This window comes from Pseudophryne corroboree, chromosome 4 (genome assembly GCF_028390025.1).
Source record: "Pseudophryne corroboree isolate aPseCor3 chromosome 4, aPseCor3.hap2, whole genome shotgun sequence".
Lineage (NCBI taxonomy): Eukaryota > Metazoa > Chordata > Amphibia > Anura > Myobatrachidae > Pseudophryne > Pseudophryne corroboree.
The window spans coordinates 500,124,065-500,137,681 of NC_086447.1; the positions used below are offsets into that span (position 1 = coordinate 500,124,065).

General features: G+C 47.5%; 1 protein-coding gene and 1 pseudogene across 2 annotated transcripts in view; one reads left to right on the top strand and one right to left on the bottom strand.

Annotated features, from left to right (window-relative positions):
• The window catches only part of HS3ST5 (heparan sulfate-glucosamine 3-sulfotransferase 5), a 447,091-nt gene that overhangs the window by 398,823 nt on the left and 34,651 nt on the right, over nt 1–13,617 (bottom strand). The window lies entirely within an intron of this gene.
• On the top strand, nt 12,947–13,064 carry LOC134912070 (5S ribosomal RNA; annotated as a pseudogene).

A 13,617-nucleotide genomic window follows, 5' to 3' on the forward strand; every position in this document is an offset into this window, starting at 1 on the left:
CACCACTGAGTTCACACCAGTGATGCAAGTTGACTTAATTATCTGCAGGTACTCTTTGGTGTGTGCACACAAGTGGGCGTGGACATGCATAATAAGGTGTGTCTGCACAATACACCCCAGTTGTTGTCACTCTAGGTCAGGGGTGGGCAATTATTTCAGCTGAGGGGCCACTTGACATTTCCTGTCAGTATCCGAGGGCCACATACAAAATAGCAGCTCCCCCCACTTGCCAAAAATATAGGGACGTGCTTCATGTGGGCAAAAAATAATACAGATTCATATTAGGCTGCACAATAGTCTCCATTATTCAAATTGCGCCACACAGCACCACTTACACACATTACACCAGAAAGAGCCCCTTTTACACAGTATGGAAGGTAGAGACCCTTTTACACATTACAGCAGGTAGAGCCCCCTTTTACACATTAACATTTTATTTAGGATAATTATTGTGCAGCAAGCAAATTATCCAGTGTCTTATGGCCCCTGGGGAAAGGTGTGACAGTGACAGAACACGGGGAGGGGGGGTGACAGTGACAGAACACGGGGTGTGTGACACGGTGACAGAACACGGTGGGGGTAACACGATGACAGAACACGGGGGGGGGGTGACACGGTGACAGAACATGGGGGGTGTGACACGGTGACAGAACATGGGGGGGTGACACGGTGACAGAACACGGGGGGGTGACATGGTGACAGAACACGGGGGGTGTGACACAGTGACAGAACACGGTGGGTGTGACACGGTGACAGAACACGGTGGGGGCAGGGCCGGCGCTTCCACTAGGCAGCTTTAGGCAGCTGCCTATGGGCGGCGGTACCTGAGGGCGGCCTGCTACGGCTGCCTAGAAGAAAAAAATGTCTGAAATAGCTTTCTATTGGCGGCAGGTGCAGTGTACGTGACCACAATCCACACAGCTCCTCAGGGAGTCAGGCACAAGTGACTCCCAGTCCCAGCATACAAATCAGCACCAGGGAGAGAGGGTGCAGCGCTGACAGCCTCCGTCACAGGCAGCAAAGAGAAAGGAGAGCATCTGTACCCGCCCGTCGACGTCAGTTTGGTGAGTTCTCGCCGCCGGGCGGAGAAAAAGAAACTGAGCCAAGGTGAGGGAAGATACCGTCGCTGCCGCCCGCCCGCCGCAAAGAAGCCGCCGCGGCCGCCCCCCCCCATCCCACAACGGCTTGTACAGCACAAGACCGCCGCAGCGGTTCGGTACACTGCGGCCCCCCTTCTCCCCGATTTTCCCCGGGTCCTCTGTTACCCCCCTCATGTCCCCAGATTGTGTGACACTGACAACTTGTGTTCCTCCTCCCCCTCTCCACCCCGTCATGTCCCCATGATCTGTGATGCTCTCCCCCCCCCCCCCCATGTACCCAGGTCATGTGTCCCTCCTCCCCCTCATGTTCCGTGGCACCCCCTCATGTGCCCAGCTCCTGTGTCCCTTCTCCCCTCTCCCCCCTTATGTCTAGTGTCACGCCCCCTTTCGCCCCTCATGTCCTGTGACACCCCCTTACCCCCTCAGGTGCCCAGGTCCTGTGTACCCCCCCTTAAAGTCCTCAGGTCATGTGTCCCTCCTCACCCTCTCCACCCCCCTCATGTCCCCATGTCCCGTGACACCCCCTTCCCCCCCCTCAGGTGCCGAGCTCCTCTGTCACCCCCCCCCCCCCAAGTCCGCAGGTCCTGTGTCCCCCCTCCCACTCTCCACCCTCTCATTTCCCGTGACACCCCTTCTCCCCTCAGATGCCCAGGTCCTGTGTCACCCCCCCCCTTAACGTCCCCAGGTCATGTGTCCCTCCTCACCCTCTCCACCCCCCTCATGTCCCGTGAAACCACCTTCCCCCCACTCAGGTGCCCAGCTCCTCTGTCACCCCCCCCCAAGTCCGCAGGTCCTGTGTCCCCCCTCCCCCTCTCCACCCTCTCATGTCCCGTGACACCCCTTCCCCCCTCAGATGCCCAGGTCCTGTGTCACCCCCTCCCCCCTTAACGTCCCCAGGTCATGTGTCCCTCCTCACTCTCTCCACCGCCCTCATGTCCCGTGACACCCCCTTCCCCCCACTCAGGTGCCCAGCTCCTCTGTCACACCCCCCCTCAAGTCCCCAGGTCTTGTGTCCCCCCTCACCCCCTCATGTCCCGTGATACCCCTCCCCCTCAGGTGCCCAGGTCCTGTGTCACCCCCTCCCCTCAAGTCCCCAGGTCATGTGTCCCCCCTTCGCCTCTCCACCCCCTAATATCCCCATGTCCTGTGTCCCAACTCCCGCTCTCCACCCCCTCATGTCCCCACCTTCCCCCTCATGTGCCATGGCCCTGTGTCAATACCATAAATCCTGTGTCCCTCATGCCCCCAGGTCATGTTCCCAGGTCTTGTGTCCCTCATGCCTCCAGGTCTTGTGCCCACACACCCCATTTCCAGTGTCACCCTCTCCCCCTCATATGCACAGGTCCTTTGTCATCCTCCTAAGTCTTATGTCACCCCCCCTCATGTCCCCAGGTCCTGTGTCTCTCTTCCCTTTTCCCCCTCATATCTTGTGTAACCCTCTTCCCTCCTCATGTGCCAAGGTCCTGTGCCACACCCACTCATGGTCAGTGTCCTGTGTCCCTTCTCCCAACTCCCCATCGCCCTCATGCAGGGCCGTAACTAGGTGTGTGCTAGCGGTGCGTTGCACACAGCGCATCTGCACTGTGGGCCCATCCGCTGGCACAAACACAGGGCCGGCCGTATCAGTAGCGGATTCACCGCTAAGCAATTTAAGCATGTGCTGCCCGCTTACAGGGCTGTTTGTTGCTGCCTGCGATGCGGCTAGGTGCCGGCATCCTCTCCCCTGCATCCTCCCATGTATACCCGCCACTTCCCTGCTGTCGCATCCCTCTCCCCTCCCCAGCGTCAAGAGTCAGACCCTGGCCCCAATACCCGGAAGCAGCGTGGACTGCTGCTTACCAGGCTGGAGATGCGGGGCACACAATCAAGCACCCCGCGGTGCTGATCATATGCACTTAACCCCTGGACGGTACTGCAGCTCAGCGCTGTCTTACAGCTCTGGACCTGCTCAGGAGGTCGCCGGGCTGCTAGCTGCAGAAGAGGAGCCTGGTAAGTATGAGGCTGCCATGTCTCTCTCTCAACATTTCTCCCCCCTAGCTTTCTCTCTTTCATGCCTCTTCCCTCCCCATGTCTCTTCCCCTCCCCTTCCCTCACCTCTTCCCCCCCATGCCTCTCCTCCCTCCCCATGCCGTAATGTGTAAAAAGGGGGACGTAGTCTGCCGTAATGTGTAAAAAGGGGGACGTAGTCTGCCGTAATGTGTAAAAAGGGGATGCTGTCTGCCGTAATGTGTAAAAAGGGTACGCTGTCTGTCGTAATGTGTAAAAAGGGGACGCTCTCTGCCGTAATGTGTAAAAAGGGGACGCTGTCTGCTGTTATGTGTAAAAAGGGGACGTAGTCTGCCGTTATATGTAAAAAGGGGACGTAGTCTGCCGTTATGTGTAAAAAGGGGGACGTTGTCTGCCGTTATGTGTAAAAAGGGGACTCTGTCTGCCGTAACGTGTAAAAAGGGGACGTAGTCTGCCGTTATGTGTAAAAAGGGGGACGTTGTCTGCCGTTATGTGTAAAAAGGGGACTCTGTCTGCCGTAATGTGTAAAAAGGGGACGCTGTCTGCCATAAAGTGTAAAAAGGGGACGCTGTCTGCCGTAATGTGTAAAAAGGGGATGTTGTCTGACATAATGTGTAAAAAGGGGATGCTGTCTGCCGTAATGTGTAAAAAAGGGGGTCGTTGTCTGCCGTGATGTGTAAAAAGGGGATGTTGTCTGCCGTAATGTGTAGAAAGGGGGACGTTGTCTGCCATAATGTGTAAAAAAGGGGGACGCTGTCTGCCGTGATGTGTAAAAAGGGGACGCTGTCTGCCGTAATGTGTAAAAAAGGGGGACGCTGTCTGCCATGATGTGTAAAAAGGGGATGCTATCTGATGTAAGGTGTAAAAAGGGGACACTGTCTGTCGTAATGTGTAAAAGGGGCTCTGCCTGGTATAGTGGCGCTACTGTGCATCGTAATTTGAATGATGGCGACTACCGTAATATGTAATATGAATTGGGATTATTGTGTGGCCACACCCCTTCCCCATGAAGCCACGCCCCTATATTTTTTGCGCGCGCCTAAGGCGCGCACTGCACCTCTTTTGTATTGATGGGGGGGCTGATGCCCTACCTTGCACACAGCGCTAAAATGTCTAGTTACGGCTCTGCCCTTATGTCCGCATGTCCCGTGTCATTCCCCCTCATGCCCCAAGGTCTTGTGTCCCTCTCCCCCTTCATGTGACCAGATCCTGTGTCACAGCTTCACCAGCTTATCCATCCCTGCAACTCTTTGTGGAAGCATGGGCAATCAACAGGAGACCCACTAACAGCAGAGAGTCCCTGAGTAGAACCATATGGACTCAGGTTAGTGTGATTGTGACTGTACTGGTCACACTGAGTGCATCCTCCCCTGTGGCTGGAGCCTGGTCTGGTGGGGGCACTGCCGACTCTAGAAACGATTAATATTAACAGGGGACTATGGACTGTATGTATGCCATTGTCTCCCATGCAGGACACCAGTAGTGACTGCAGGTACCAGACACACGCACACAGCATTCCAGGATGACAGCACTACACAGCCTCTGCACTGTCGGCAGTGCCTGGCTGAAAAATAAGTATGGGGGAAAGGGGGGGGGGGAGTAGGCTGAAGTTTTGCCTAGGGTGCTAAGAAACCTTGCACCGGCCCTGGGTGGGGGTGACACGGTGACAGAACTCGGGGGGTGTGACACAGTGACAGAACACGGGGGGGTGACAGTGACAGAACACGGGGGGGTTATACGTGACAGAACACGGGGGTGACATGGTGACAGAACACGGGAGGGGTTGGTACAGCGAGAGCTAAAGATCTCTCCCCCAAACCTAAAAACAGACTGACGCCACTGCCCGCACACACAAATATACGCACACTATCACACACACACACACACACACACACACACACACACACACACCTTTCTTTCTCTCACTCACTTTTCCCATTAACTTTACTGATCTGGCTGGCTGGCAGTGGCAGGAAGGATGGATCTATTCTGTACAAGTCTGGCTCTTGTCCCGTGTAGCTCCGCCCCCTGAGGTCCCGTGTAGCCCCGCCCCCTCCTCGGCACATAGCTCCGCCCCTTTTCGGCTGAACCCAGCCGTTGTCACTGGGGACTCTGGAGGAGGGAGGAGGCTGCTACAACGCAGCAGCAGGGGAGAGAGGTGCCGCCGGCAGCTTGGAGGTACTGCAGCTCAGAGCAATGACAAGCAGCTCAGCCGTTCGGGCCGCTTGTCATTGCTCGCTGGTGGGAGGCAGTTGGCCGGACAGGATCGGTTTGCGGGCCGCATCCAACCCGCGGGCCGTATTTTGCCCACCCCTACTCTAGGTGCATAGCCAGCTCTGCAGGAGCTGCTGAGCTGTCTCCAGTGACTCACATCAAGGATCCATCTCACTGCCATCTCACTCTCTTGACGGAACAGGTAATAATGCAGACAGTAGGGTGGAATGGTGTACCGGCTAATAATTTCTTAATGGTAAGCCACACCATCCGTACCACCTCATTTACAGCACTGGTCCACACTTGCTCAGGGGTCCCTGCTTTCTTCTGTGTTATTGGAGCCCCTAACAAAATTGGGACCTTACAAATATGGAACTGGTTTGGAAGTAAACTGCACTGAGCACTATGGGGGTCAATCCGACCTGATCGTAGCTGTGCTAAATTTAGTACAGCTATGATCACTGACACAGACATGCGCGGGGATGCCCAGCACAGGGCTAGTCCGCCTCACATGTCTGGCCCGGCCCCACCGCACAAGTACAAAAGCATTGCCGCTGCTTTTGTACTTGGAGTGTGACTCCCAGCCAGTGCAGCTCCTGCGGCTGGCTGGGAGTTACTTGTCTCTGCCAGGGTTGCAGTGCCTGCGTTGGCCAGACCGCACCCCGAAAAGGACGTCCAAACGCTACCCTGCCGTCCCTTCCCGCCCAGCGACCGCCTCTGCCTGTTAATCTGGCAGAGGCGATCGCTAGGCAATGACGGCCGTCAGCCGTCTGGCATGCGCAGTTCTGACCTGATCAGGAATGACCCCCTATGTCTGCCTCACATCTTGCTTTATCTTCATAATGCTTTAGGCCACTGATGCGATAGTACCTCTGAACAAGTTATTGGTGCAAAGATTTTACATCTTAGCAGAGTGAAGAAATGTCATGACAAAGATGGTATCAGGGCGGACATAACAAAACCTGATGCTCTACCCACAGTTTTTCTACTTATTTTCCTACTGCAATTGTCTGAACTGAATGAAATATATAGTAAAAATGTTTTAAATAAGTAGTTCTTCCCAGGGTCTTGACATAGATAAATAATCTGGTCATGTTTGTAGATTGATGTGCCTGCACACACAAAGCAGGATCACAAGTACTGGAGGACAGGGATAGAGGTCACATTGTATGTTCTCTTATGCTTGGCACATTCTGTATATATGTTAGTAAAAAATGTTCACCCTACCACAATTGAGTGTTGTCCAGTGTTATTTGTGTAATAAAACTGATTGCTGATAAATGTTACGTTATCATGTTGATAGTTACTCTAATGACAATTGGTATGAACTCTGACTCCTCCCACCAGTGTCAGTAATGTAACTTCCAGAGAGTTCCGGCATAACACGACTCCAAACACTTCTGTTATTTCCCGTACTTACTCATCACATTCCTCCTCATGAGTATAAAGGCACTACTAAAAATCAACCAATATCAAAATCACATTATCGACAACCAAAAATGGATTACTGTAGAGAAGAAATAAAAAAATACATACAGAGATGAAAAGGCCATTTACATTATGAAAAAAACAAAACACTCAGATAATAAAAGTGAGGATGTCCCAAAAAGTACAAAAGTAAAGATGAAAAGAAAATAGGTAATACTAAAGATAACCTGTATATTATAAAATCAAGTGCTTATAAATATGAGGTCATTATCATGGAGTGCGCACGTGCACCTTGAACCTAACATTTGTGACGCATCTCCAACTAGTTTTTGTAAAGTTTAGAAATACAATACAGGTGCGTGCGCGTTAAGTCTGGAGAAGGAGGTTCTGAAACCTAAAAGAAAAGGAAAGAGAGGAAGAGAAGAGCAAGAAACAGAAGCACATGAGAGTAATAGAAAAAGATGCAGAATCAGAGTGGCAGGACAGTGAGAGGCGGAAAAAGAGCAAGACAGAGTAGGGGTAAAGAGATAGAAGAGAAAAGAGAAAGACAAAGTATTTGGAGAAAAATAAGAAGGGGAGATAAAAAAGGGGAACAGTGTCTAATGGAAAAAGAAATAGGTAGAAGAGGGAAGAGAGAGTGATGGGGAAGAGAGAAATGAGTAAGAGGGACAGAGAGAAGTAGAGAAAGAGAGGGGGAGTACTGCTAAAGAGATAGAGGAGCAAAGAGAGATAAAGCAAAAAACTCAGGTGGCGTCAGGGACAACAGCTAGTTACATACAGTATGTGTGAGAACTTGGAAGAAATGACAAGAGGTCTCTGTCGTATGGATCCCTTAGTGCTGACACTTGGCTCAAATTCAAGAAATAATAGCATGTGTACTGTATTGCAGGACTCACAGAGAACTTAAAAAATGTAATAATGGATGGTCACATCTCTGATACAACAAATAAAAAAAGGAGAATTTATCATACAATTAAACGTATCCACACTTAAAGTACTGGCAAAGGAACAAGATTTTGATGCAATAGCAAGTGAGCTTGCCTACATCACTCAGTATGTACAGGTGGTTGCATGCTCCCGTGGTTCCTGGTGAGGGACGCTAGGTTTGATTTGCTGCACATCAAACCTAGCGATATTGCTAGCAACCTTGTTTCTGCTTGTGAAGGACTGAACATCATCATTCCATCCTCACTAAACTCGTTACAGTGTGTACACTCAATCTGGGCTCAAGGGCATTTGTTCCGATGTTGGAATGAATGCCACTCACTCCAGTGTGTATCCATCTTTAGATGCACAAGAGAATTGAAGGAAAAGACATACATATATTCCATGCAACAGCCACCACTGCAACACATACACTGTCAGATATGTAATGAGTACCAGCCACCTTACACAAATGCCCAACTTTCAGCCAATGCTGTCATACATGTGAGAAATTAAACCAGTGTGCAAATTGCTGTTGATCAAGACAGGCAGGCTATCACAGGAATCAGAAATAACCACTCAAGAAACAAATACGTGTACAAAATGAACAAGTTTAAAAGTGAAATGGAACAGAAACTCATGAGACATAATCTCAGAATGGGTGAAATCATCACAAACCTTGTTGTCAAACACAAAAGGATTTTTATAATATAAATAAACACTGATGTGAAATTTCCAAACTCTTGTTACATCAACTTGACCTGCATGTACAAGCTGACTACAGAGATTACAGCATTGTAGTTTATGGTAGTCAAGTCAATGGCATATCATGGATGCACAAGGTCAAACCTTTTTTTGGTCAACCTGAAGGTAGGACCTCATACAATTCAGAGCAGAGGTAAATGCAAATAAGCAAAATTCCTTTGGAGCTCAAGATTTCAGTGTCATAGGAATACTGGCAGTAGTGTATTACATACTACTGGGTTATAAATCATGCAAGCTTACATTTATGTAGTAACTAGCTGTTCTACCTTCGCATGGGAGTATCTGCTTTTCATGGTTGTAAATATAAATGAATGTTAAAAATTTGGTAAATACATAGAGATGTAAATTGGAGACATCTTAATGTAAGTAAATATTAATCCATTGTTCTTGGCATTACCCGAGGATCCTTTTCTCGTAGTCCGTAGAGGATACTGGGGTCCACATTAGTACCATGGGTATAGACCCGTAGCAGATAAGCTAAAAATTGACAAGACCATTTTTGTAGTTTATTAAATTCTACACACTGGAGGTACAATTCAAATTTTGATCTTATTGTCCGTTTGGGCATATCGTTCACGCAACGCAAGCCACGCATCAGTGATGACATTGTTATGTCAAACCCCTGTTCATCCCCTTAGGGGAGGTTTATTAAAATTCTATTTACGTAGTTTTCATATTTCCCACATGAAGAATACCTATGCTCAATTTCAGCTTCCTAACATATCGGGAAGTAAGAGAATTAGTGATGAATCAGTCAGTCAGTGAGTGAGTGAGGGCTTTCGCATATATATAGGGCTTTCGCATATATATATATATATATATATATATATATATATACAGATACGCATTTATGCGCATGCCATATGGCATTCCATGGCAGTGAAGTAGTCCCAGCATGAAAAGCACAAGTCTTTGCTTGACTATATGAGATCATTGACGATGATAAACTGGTCTGGGTTTCTCCAAGCAAAAACATGATGAATAACTGCACCAAGTCATTGAAAGATTAAGGGCAGTTAACTTGAACAATGAAAAATGCAGATTCAGTGTCTCAGAGGATCTATATGTAGACATCTTGCTAATTGACAAATAAGTCAAACCAGACCATGACAAAACAGAAGTGATCCGTAGCACCCACTGAAGTAAAACTTCAATGCTTACTTGCCATGACCAACAAAGGCAAATTAAACTGACTATCTACCCAATCTTACTTGTATCACAGTAATCACTGGACTCAAACCACACCATGCTGTGCATGGCATTCCATGACAACTTATGCCTGACAATGGTACGCAATTCATGAGCAGAGGATTCAAAGTATTTGTGCACACCTGGAATTTCGAGCATATTGCTAACAGCCGTTATACTTCCAGTACAATGGGCTAGCAGAGATGGAAGTCCACTCTATCAAATACTGACTGTACAAATGTTGACACAATGGCACTGACATATGCAGCTATCTTTAACCTGCGCACCTTCCAAGAGATGATCTGCCATCACTACCAGCAGAGCGCCCATCACTGCACACTTTTACTATGATTCCTATGATCAGATCTTAACTGCAACTTAAAGTTGAATCCCAGTGGTATTAACTTAGAAGAGGACATGTGAAAGCATGGTATTAGAAATGTCTGTATGGAGTTTATTACCCCTAGCACAAGGTCAGACCATGTGCATGCAAGCCTAATGAAACTTTGCCAAGCTGGTTACTGTACTAAATGGCGGCTCCACAACTTAACAGTTACAGTATCTCATCCAAGCTTGCAATAACACATTTGTGCGGAACACACTCCACCTCCTACATGTGCCTGAGTGACCTATTTCAGTTTGTACACCGGTTATGAATGCCTCATCGTCTAATGCTACAACATGGTTGTCATTGGCAGAGACTCTAATCATTACGTCATCAAACTAGGAGATGACAGTTTTCCCAGATGTAATTATAAATAATTAGCTATCACAAACACCTGCTTTTATCACCAGGTCTGTTTGGGTGGGGGGATTTTTTGAGGGAGGGTGTAAAAGCCCAACCCAAGGCTTTAAGGTTTGAATCTAGGGATTGACAGCGAGTTCTAAGTCAAAACCACTGAATTTACTAAAGGTCATTTCGATTTTCTAAACTGATCCTTCCATTGATCCCCACTGTTTTTTTAACTCAAATTTGCCACAAACCCACCTTGATAATGATATGGTTTAGACGCAATATACAGGTCCCTAAAATTCATTCAGGCTTATTTACTATATTGTGGAAAAAATGGTGTACAGTCTTCCTGTAAATTAATAACCAGCACTAAGCCTTTGTTTGTACTCATCCCTGCAATCTCAGAAAAAAACCCACAGGGTCTACTGAAAGGATCGACTTGGGTTGAGAGTCCTGGGTCTGTGACCCTGCTTGCTCGCAGGGTTTTCCCTTTGCTTGAGACCCGGGTAGATGACCAGGCTTATGTCTGAGAAGTGTGACCCGGGTATTGATGGCGCTTGGAGATGAGATCATTGGCAACATTGCTAGGCCCAATCTACACATCCAGAACGGGCCTTGCCCAGCCAGAGGTTCCCGATAATCTGGTAATCTGCGAGCAGCAGGCCTCCTGCATTCACCTCTGAATTACCCCCGTGGTCTCGCAGGGAAGGGGCATGGTCACACAATAGTTCCCCAAACTGAAATTATGACACACAGTTATGTAACCTTATTCACATACCACACAGTATTGTCCCTTATTCCCATCATGCCACACAGTAGTACCCCTTGATAATGCCAGATAGTTAATTTGTTTTGTTTATTGTGCCATACAAATCATACTATTGCCATTTAATCACCCCCTCTCTGTAACATCATACTTAAACTGGGTACACGCTATGCAAATTATCATCTGATTCGGCAGATTGGACCGATATATCATGCACATCCCACCTGCTGTGCTGCCCAGCAGATGGGACAACCCGGCAGTTGACAGCATGCAGCTGAATGTGGCTAATGAAAGATATATCGTGCTGTACTCAGGAGCAAATTTAGGGGTCAGACTGCCCCTAGGTACAACATTATCAGTTGCCCCCATCATGTCACTGCCCCCTTCATGTTAAGGCTTCCCAACTGACAAAGAGACACTAACCTCAACCCCGTGATCATTGCTCCCCTCCCTCACCAGTTACAACATACTAAATAAGTTGTAATGACAAACAAAAGAATCACCATCATTTGGATATCGATCTAGTAGAGCTCTCATACAAGTGAACATGTTGTTCCAGCCCCTTAGCAAGTGTCACCCCTAGACACGTGCCTCATATGCCTAGTGGCAAATCCACCACTGGCTGTTGCGCCTTATATCACCTCGTGTGTACAGGTGACCAATGTATCTTTACATTGGTCATCCAGTTGGCAGCAATCTGGGATCGTCTGATGTGTACCCAGCATAACATATGAGCCTGGCACCCAGGGACACACACACTTTATGGACGCTGCACCCAACACCCAGGAGGACACGCACACTTTACGAACATTGCCCCAGGCACAAACACATTTCATGGATGCTGCTCCCGGCACCCAGGGACACACCTGTGGCTATTGGGACAGAGTGGAAGGCACAGCGAGAGGCGGAACTGCTGCTGGTGATGACAGGCCCGTCCAGCCAATTGGAGCTGTTTGGTCAACCTGGGTCCAGCACTTTAATACTGCAGAAATCCCAGGTCTACCCTTTGCAGACCAGGGAATATCCCAAATTGCAGAGTGGCGGACCAGGTACTGACGACCTGGGTCAATAACTTTCACACTAGCTCTTGGGGTCTTGCGTAGAGGCAAAAGACTGTTTGGTCTATCTGGGGCACACTTTTAATACCTCTGTGATACATAAAGAAACAAATTTGTGCTTTTCCTATCTCTGGCAAGCGAACTGATTGATTACAATTACCATTTTTCACTTGCCAAATATGTGTCAGTTGCACTTCTGTGATACATAGCTGATTTGAATTGTTACTATTTCAGGTAAGCATTTTATGAGCAATAATTGCAACCTTAAAAAAGGATTTGTCATTTTTGAGCTGTATTCCTGTTATATATATGAACTGGCAGCCTGCAGATTCAGTTGGATGTGTTTTCCTATTTTAGGCAAGCTACGTGTGTTCTCTCTTGTACATTAGAGGGTCACAATTACCATTTCTTACTTTCCGAATATGTGTCAGATGCACGGCTGGGATACATAAAGAAACTATTTCTTAGCCTCTTACAATTTGTTTTGGCTAACCTTTATTAAGATTGTCATAATTTTCTGTCTGCGCCTCCCTAATTTCACACTCTCTCATCCAAATATAGGGTTGTACTCTGCAATGTTGATGCAGACATTAGAGACTTCCCGTTGGACAGCAGAAATGTAATACTTATCTCCTTCTCTCCTATCGAGTGTTTTACTATTCTACATCTCACTGGGATTTCACTTTGTCCCATATATCTTGTTCATACACTCTCTCATCCAACACGGGTAATCATAGACGAGAAATAGTGACGCTCATTCGTCCTCTACAGTCATACCACACTGGATATGCCGATCTCATGTGATCTTGGAAGCCAAGTAGTGTTGGGCTTGGTCAGTACCAGAAAGGGGGACCTTCTGGGAATACCAGGTACTGTAGAATCATATATAAACTGAACTATAGAATATACCTGGGAAAGCAGAAGTGTACTTTACCTCCTTCAATACCAGAAAATTTGGTGCATATCCACTTTCTCATTGCTCATTCGATGGTAACAGATGAACAAAAGCAGAAGTGCCTGGTATTCTTTCTGATTCCTGTCCTGGCTATTTCTCTTTACCACAATTTAGACATATTTCATGTTCTATTGTATACCCACAGGCAAACAGAATAATAACAACACCAATAACCCACAAATTGCTGGTTTGGGAGAAAAACAGCCTGCTTTTTGCTCCCTTCAAGTATGACTCCAATTAATTTCATATTTCCAAGATAAGAGAACAAAATAATAGAGATTATCACTCTGATCAATGTCATTTTTGACTAACACTTACTCCACAGTAGTTTCTTTGTTTTCCGATACACATCATTGCTTTTACATATACCGTATTTACTATTTATATGAATCATCATAGGAAGAAACACTGGGAGTCACTTATTTAATAACCTTTTAATGTATTAAGTTTTCTTTTTGATCGCTCAGAAATTTTTAGTA